The sequence below is a fragment of the Triticum dicoccoides genome, chromosome 1B, assembly GCF_002162155.2.
Source record: "Triticum dicoccoides isolate Atlit2015 ecotype Zavitan chromosome 1B, WEW_v2.0, whole genome shotgun sequence".
NCBI classification, from domain to species: domain Eukaryota; kingdom Viridiplantae; phylum Streptophyta; class Magnoliopsida; order Poales; family Poaceae; genus Triticum; species Triticum dicoccoides.
Window position 1 is genome coordinate 414,451,507 of NC_041381.1, and position 8,824 is coordinate 414,460,330.

The following is an 8,824-nucleotide window of genomic DNA, read 5'->3' on the forward strand; positions in this document are numbered from 1 at the left end:
GAACCAAGGAGTTTGTAAGGGCAAGGATATCGCCTACTTTGTGAAGATCTACCCTAGTGAGGCAAGTCCTTCATGGGCGATGGCCATGGTGGGATAGACAAGGTTGCTTCTTCATGGACCCTTCATGGGTGGAGCCCTCCGTGGACTCGCGCAGTCGTTACCCTTCGTGGGTTGAAGTCTCCATCAAGGTGTATGTACGATAGCACCACCTATCGGAACCACGACAAAAACATATGTGTCTCCTATTGCGTTTGCACTCTCCAAACCCTTCCCTTTACATTCTTGTAAGTTGCATGCTTTACTTTCCACTGCTCATATACTCTTTGCATGCTTGCTTGAATTGTGTTAAGATTACTTGACTTGTGCTAAGTTGTTAAAATCTGCCAAGAACTAAAATTGGGAAAAGGTTTAGTTTTTAATTGGTCAAGTAGTCTAATCATCCCCCCCCTCTAGACATACTTTCGATCCTACAAATTGGTATCAGAGCTTTGGTCTCCATTTGCCTTGAGTTCCATAGCTTTTGGTGATCATAGCCTTGGTTTCACAACCTAAGAGAGTATGGCGTCTAGCGAGGGAAATTACCACCATAGAGGTCCTTACTTTGATGGTACTAATTTTGCTAGTTGGAAGCATAAGATGAAAATGCATATTCTTGGACATAACCCCGCTGTTTGGGCTATTGTGTGTATTGGCTTGCATGGTGAATTCTTTGATGGGAGAGAACTGAACCGTGAAGCTACCGCGGAAGAGTTGAAGATGCTGCAATACAACACTCAAGCTTGTGATATCCTCTTCAACGGATTATGCCCCGAAGAATTCAACAAAATCAGCCACCTTGAGAATGCAAAGGAAATTTGGGATACTTTGATTGACATGCATGAAGGTACCGACTCCGTCAAGGAATCCAAATTGGATGTGCTTCAAAGTCAACTTGACAAGTTCAAAATGAAGGATGGTGAAGGTGTCGCTGAAATGTACTCTTGCTCTCATTACAAATGAGATTGCCGGGTTAGGAAGTGAAGAGATGACCGACAAATTCATCATCAAGAAGATCCTAAGAGCCTTGGATGGAAAATATGATACCGTGTGCACATTGATCCAAATGATGCCCAATTGCAAAGATCTCAAGCCAAAGGAAGTCATTGGAAGAATTTTTGCTCATGAGATGTCACTCAAGGATAAGGAAGAGCTTCACGACAAGTCAAGTGGTGCTTACAAAGCCTCATGTGATGCTTCTACATCATCAAATGAGAAACAAACCTTCAATGAGGAATTGAGCTTAATGGTGAAAAACTTCAACAAGTTCTACAAGAGTAGAAGCAAGGAAAGAAGTTCCAAGTCAAGGTCCTACAATGACAAAAGATCTTCGAGTCGTGAACGTAATTGCTACAATTGTGGAAGACCCGGACACTATTCTAATGAGTGTACGGCTCCTTATAAAAGGAGAGAAGATTCACCGAAAAGAAGAAGTAGAAGAGAAGAATCACCACCAAGAGAGAGGAGGAGTAGAGATGATCATCGTGAACGAAGAACCTCCCGGAGAAGCAAGGATTCGAAAAGGAAGGACAAATCATCAAAGAGCTACACAAAGCGAAGACATCAAGCTCATGTTGGTGAATGGGTATCCGGCTCCGACTCCGATAATCACTCCGAGAGAAGCTATCACTCCGACTCCGAATATACTCAAGATGAAGGTGTTGCCAGTCTAGCACTTGTGTCAACCAACTCCTACAACATATTTGACTCACCAAATGAAGGAATTGGAAGATGCTTCATGGCTAAAGGCCCAAAGGTATCACACCCCGAATATGTTGATTTCAATAGTGATGAAGATGACTTGTTAGGTGATGATGATTTACTTGTTGACAACTCTAGTGATGAATTCTATGATGAAACGGCAATTAATCATGCTAATCAAGATAAAATGAATGACAATGATAAGGAGAAGATTGAGCGCCTAACTAAGAACTAAAAACTTTTAAGTTAGCTCATGAAACTATCTTGGGAGACCATCGAGAACTTTTAAAGACTCATGAGAAGTTATGCTTTGAAAAGCTCAACCTTGAGCAAGAGCATGAGTTTTTAAAGGCAATCAATGATGATCTTCGCAAGAAAAGTTCTTCTTACATTGCCAAGCATTTACTCTTATCTACTTACATGCCACAAGTCAAGTCCAGTAACAAGAGTAAGAAAGATTCTTCTTCTAGTAGTAACAATAATCATGCTAAATCCAATGTTGTTGCTTCTAGTAGTTCTCTTGATTCCAGTAATGATTCTCTTAGCCAAGTTACATTTGAGCAAGAAAATAGCTTATTGAAGGGAATTATAGAGAAGGGTGTCTACAAGAGCCTTGCCGGGAGTAAGTAATTTGAGGAAATTGTACGCAAGCAAGGAAGGCACCGGAAGAATCAAGGTGTTGGTTTTGAATGAAAGTTCAATGCCAATGGAGTTGAGTGGGAAGAAGATCAATACCCCAAGACGAAGTTTGTTCCCCTACAAGAGAAGTATGATCCTACTTCTTTCCAAGGGACACAAGCTCAAGATGATCTTCCACCACAAGACCACAAGCAAAAAGGCAAGGACAAGCTTCAAGATGAGATTGATGCATTTTAAGAAGCTCCCAAGGCCTTGGTCAAGTGGGTTCCCAAGACTACATCAAGCTCTACTTCATCAAGTTCCACTACTACCCCAAGGATTCCCATCAAGATGATGTGGATCCCAAATAAGAAAGACTAGAGAGTTCTTGAGGGTGAATCCTCCAATATACTTCCCTCATATAATTTTGGCAAGGACAAGTGCAATCAACTTCCACATCTTGCACTAGTTCAAGGAGTCACAAACCCTCTTGTTGGTAAGACAAGGGACAAGGTAACCTAATGCTTTCATGGACATCATCTTGTGTGTGCATCACTCTATGTCTATGGATATTCTTGCTTGTTCCTTGTGGAACTAACCCGTGTAGGTATTGAAAGTGCAACTCACTCCAATGGATTGATCCAAATGATCAACAACATTGAGCATCTACATCTTCAACACCTACATGAAGTCATCATCGACAAATTCCAAGGTTAGTTCATCCCTCTTAAGGGGGATCTCACATCTAGGGGGAGCTTTACTCTAAAGAATTGAGCTAAAGCAACTCTAATGGTGTGAACACAACAATGTTTTATGTAAAAGTGGTAACCCCACTTGTGCTTAAACGATGAGTATGACCTATGATCAAATGTTCTCATTTGACTCCTAAGTCAATATACTCATATACAGATGACCTAGTCATTGCCAATTGTTTGATAGATGCTAGAATTGGTTGTGCATGCTTTGCCACATATTTCATTTGCCATTTTATTGTTTGAGCATGTTGGTTGCATATTCGAGGACATCCACTTGTTGTTTTGATTATTTGGATCCTTTTCTTTTACCAAGTGGATGGACAAGAATGCCTAAGAACCTTCTCAAGCTATCTATGCTTTTCTCGTCTCAAACTCTATTCATGCTACATCACAAAGTTTGATCAAGTCAGATTCGAACCACTCTGTGTGAGGAGCACTCGGAGTCCCAGATTCGTCATAGACTTAAACTTCCAAAACCTCTTTGTGCATTTCGGTCTGACCGAGAAATCCATTTCGGTCAAACTGAGTTCACTAAGTTGATCTAGGTTTTCATCTCGGTGCAACCGATTTGAACACTTCGGTCACATCGAGTTGCAGCAACCGCTTGCGATTCTGCAATCTCGGTGCCACCAAGTTGTTCCACTCGGTCGCACCGACAGGGTCGGGATATATATACCCATGGGTGAAATTTTGGAAATTATTTCAAATCTTCTCAGCCCGCGTGTGTCCTGCTCTGCCTCCTCGGGTCTCCGGACCATCTCCTCACCGCCATCAACCTCCCGTTGTTGGACTCTGCCGTCGTCGATGGATTCTGCTTCACCGTCGCCGCCGTAGCGAACACTCGCCGCTCTAGGGTACGTGTTCGACCCCTTGTGCTATCTTTTTCACTCCGATTCCTAGCACAAGGACAATGCCATGCATCTTGCCATGAGTGAGATTAATCTATCTAGCTAAATCTTCCTTAGGTCTAGATTGATTCGAAAATTTTAGGGTTAGCTCTCCGCAAAACTCATCTCGGACCGACCAAAATGTAGAAATCGGTCTCACCGATTCGGCTTAGGCCATTGCACATGCGCTTTTCCGTCTGACCGAAACATGCAAATCGATGTGACCGAGTTCAGGATTCTGTGAAACCCTAGCAATCTCGGTGCCACCAAACTGTGACTCAGCCCAACCAAGTTCAGTAGTTTAGGTTCCAAGTGTTGCTTCGGTATCACCGAGTTTTTCAATTCGGTAGCTCCGAGATCACTTCTGTAGAGAACTAAAACTAAGCTTTTTGACTCAATTTATTTTGCAAAACCTTTGTACTTTGTGATGCTCATCTACTCTACCTCATCTACAACCTATTCATAGGGTCTGCTGATAGTTTGCCTGCAAGATGTCCGACCAGAGTGACAGCCAGAACAGGTCTGAACAGCAAGAACAGTTGAGTGAGGGCACTAGTCCCTCCAGCAGCTATGATGAGGGCAGCACGAGCACACCTAGTAACTTGCCCAAGGCAGCTACCAGAACAAGGAAGAAGAGAACTTCTGATTCAGAGGATGAAGACTATGTTGTAGTTGAGGATGAGGCCACTTCTAAGAAGAAGGTGGTGAAGAAAGAATTTGGCACTACTGCATCAACTAGGCTAGGCATGAACAAAAGGCACCAGCTAGGAGAGTGCCTACATCCAAGCCAAGGAAAGTTGCCACAGGTGAAACTATGAAGTTCACCATTGAATCTGAAGAAGAGGCAGTTGGTGAGGACAAGAAGAAGAAGAGGGCAAGAACAACAACTGCCAAAGTTCTTAGAAAATCTTCAATGGTAAGACCTGATGAAGAAGAGGAAGAGGAAGAGGACGCTTCAGCACCTAAGGCACAGAAGCTCATGGGAGATGCTATAAAGTCAGGGGCTGCTGCTAAGCCCAAAACTACTCCCAAAGCTGCTACTCCAGTTCCCAAGACTGCACCCAAGAGGAATACCAAGAACATACCTGCTGAGGAGAACAACAAGGCCCTAGTGCCTGAGACTAAAGAAGAGGAAGCTGAAGACCAAGTGCTAAGGAAGCTAAAACCAAAGATCCCAGATCATAATGATGCACATCCTATTGCAGAAGACATGAGGATCAGGAAGGATGTTGGACTGAGACGGTGGAGAAAGGCTGACCCATATGCTGTCAGGAGGAGAACTGTTGTGGATTACAGGTTCCACACAAAGGAACAACAAGATTTCTATGAGACAATCCTGCTTGACAAGAAGCCCATAGTGTGTGACATGAGATGGGTGGACTGGACCTACATTAGAGAGAATGAATATCACTTCCTAGGTGTTTATGACAGCTTCAAGGCATGTGAGGTTGACAAGTTTGTTGGCCAAAAGCTCACTAAGTGGAATGATGAGATGATTATGCAATTCTATTCTACTGCTCATTTCTGTCCAGATGGCAGAACTATATGGATGTCAGAGGGTACAAGGTACCAGTCTATAGTTGATGAGTGGGCTAGATTGATCAATGCCCCAGAAGCTCATGAAGATGACTTGGATGTCTATGCCAAGAAGAAGAAGAAGGATCACAACTCAATGGCTAGCATGTACAAGGAGATTCCTGATGCAGACCTAGAGACTCACATGTTTGGCTTAGTGAAGCACTTACTGTCAGGCCTGCCTACTATCAATACCATTCTGAGGCACACTCTGTTGCCAAAATCTGGAGATCACGGGATGATCGGATGACAGTCCATCAACTTGTTGCATATATTTGATATCCCTCAAAAGTTCAAAGTGATTAGTCTGATTGTGGAAACAATCAAGAGGACAGCTGCAGATCAGAAGAGATCGTGTGGGTATGCTCCGCAAATTCAGGTGCTCATCAACTCCAAGATGGGCACAGGCACATACTTGTTGGACAAAGGGCATTTACCACTCACGCCAGACTTTGAGGACAACATTGTTGTCATGACTGAGGAAGATCCATCATTAGTGCAAGCACATGAGAAGAGAGAGAAGGCAAGGGCAGAGAAAGCTGCAACGATGCCAACAGCTGAAGAGGCATCTCAAGTGTTCTTGAAGAGCAAGCAAGATCAGCTTGGATATTTGATCCAATCCACCTTGAGGATTGAGAAGGGCTTGGCCACCCTGACTCAAAACTAGGAGAGCTTGGAGAGGATTATTGAGCAGAAATTTATGATCTTGATGTCAAGATAATTGAGATTCAGTCAGTGGTTGAGCAACTTCAGGAGGAAGTGGAGGAGAAGAAGGGCAAGTCTACTACAAATGTTTTCACTAGGGTGCCCAGAAGTCAAAGGTCTATTGCAGTGCATGTCCCAGATACAAGAGCTACTACATCTACACCAGCAGCCATAGCTTCAGTGCCACCAGCTCCAGCAGCCACTCCACTAGCTCTAACCACATCTACAGACGCTTTCGTCCTTGGAGTCATCTCTACACCACCTCATGAAGACCAAGCCTGAGAGACGCATAGCACTATGCATATTTTTAACTTTTTGGTACTTGTTGCCAAAGGGGGAGAAATACGTATAGATCATAGTCTTCGAGAGAGAGTGTGTGTTGTTTTGTCTCTCTTTGCATTTTACTTGCTTGAACGTTATTGTGTGTTTGCTTGTTACATTATGTCTTTTGTGAGATACTTGGATGATCATGTGTTTGATCATATGCTACTTTAATGTGTGCTTGAATGATAGTATCCTTCGTATCCATTTATGATCATTCACTTTGCTTTGTGATGAGTGCATGTGTTCAATTATTATCATTTTGAGCACTCCACTAAGATGTATGTGACATGTAAGAGTGACCCATGATCCTAACACATTGTGCATTTGCAGCCCGAAGCAAATTTTAAATAATGCACAAATTTAGGGGGAGCTCTTGTTTGTTACATACTTCTCAAAGCGACAATGTATTTCAATCTTATTATCATTTGTCGAAGCTTTGATCTATATGTTGTCATCAATTACCAAAAAGGGGGAGATTGAAAGTGCAACTATCCCTGGGTGGTTTTGGTAATGATTAACAACATATAGCTCATTGAAGTAATGCCATTACAAGATAAATATTTTAGGAAAGTTCAATGATTGGCATGACATGGATAAGGAATGTGGACCCCTCAAAATGCTAACGACAAAAGATTGGCTGAAGCTTCAAAGTCCAATACTCTACATTTTCTATTTTAGTGATCCAAGATCATATTGAGTCTATAGGAAAGCCAATACTATTAAAAGGGGATGAGGTGTTGCTTAATGGCTTGCTTGCTCAAAATGCTTAGTGATATGCTCCAAAAGCCCTCAACCACTTTCTCATATCCACATATGTCCCAAACCAAAAGTCAAACTCGGCCCCAGCGATTTGATCCATCTGGCGCCACCGAGTTCAGTTGACATAGCCACTGCCAGAAACCCTAGTCTTTTCAGTCTCACTGATAGGGATCTCAGTCTCACCGAGATGGGGTTGCAAACTCTCTGTTTCCCTTCATAATGTTTCGGTCTAACCGAGATGAGTGATCGGTCCCACCGAGTCTGCAATGCAAAGTCTCTGTTTCCTTTTCGTAACGCTTCGGTCCCATAGAGACGAGCGAATCGGTCCCACCAAGTTTGCCTGACCAACTCTCTTGTTAGCTTATTACCAAAGTCGGTCCAGCCGAGTTTGAGTAATCGGTCCAACCGAGATTATGTTATGCCCTAACCCTAATGATATCAGTCCCACCGAGATGACATGTCGGTCCCACCGAAATTGCCTAACAGTCACATATGTACTAAATTGGTCCAGCCGAGTTTTCTAATTCGGTCCCACCGAGTTTGGTATAATGTGTGTAACGGTTAGATCTTGTGTGGAGGCTATATATACCCCTCCACCCTCTCCTCATTCGTCAGGGAAGCCATCATAACGTGCCTACACTTCCATTACCTATTTTCTGAGAGAGAGCCACCTACTCATGTGTTGAGACCAAGATATTCCAATCCAACCATATGAATCTTGATCTCTAGCCTTCCCCAAGTTGCTTTCCACTCAAATCGTCTTTCCACCAAATCCAATCCTATGAGAGTGAGTTGAGTGTTGGGGAGACTATCATTTGAAGCACAAGAGCAAGGAGTTCATCATCAACACACCATCTATTACCTTTTGGAGAGTGGTGTATCCTAGATTGGTTAGGTGTCACTTGGGAGCCTCCGACAAGATTGTGGAGTGAACCAAGGAGTTTGTAAGGGCAAGGAGATCGCCTACTTCGTGAAGATCTACCCTAGTGAGGCAAGTCCTTCGTGGGCGATGGCCATGGTGGGATAGACAAGGTTTCTTCTTCATGGACCCTTCGTGGGTGGAGCCCTCCGTGGACTCACGCAGCCGTTACCCTTCATGGGTTGAAGTCTCCATCAACGTGGATGTACGATAGCACCACCTATCGGAACCATGACAAAAACATATGTGTCTCCTATTGCATTTGCACTCTCCAAACCCTTCCCTTTACATTCTTGCAAGTTGCATGCTTTACCTTCCGCTGCTCGTATACTCTTTGCATGCTTGCTTGAATTGTGTTAAGATTACTTGACTTGTGCTAAGTTGTTAAAATTTGCCAAGAACTAAAATTGGGAAAAGGTTAAGTTTTTATTTGGTCAAGTAGTCTAATCACCCCCCCCCCCACTCTAGACATACTTTTGATCCTACATCGGGGAGGCCGGGGCGGCGGGGCGGCAGAGCGGATCGCTGGGGCGGCGCGGCGCGGC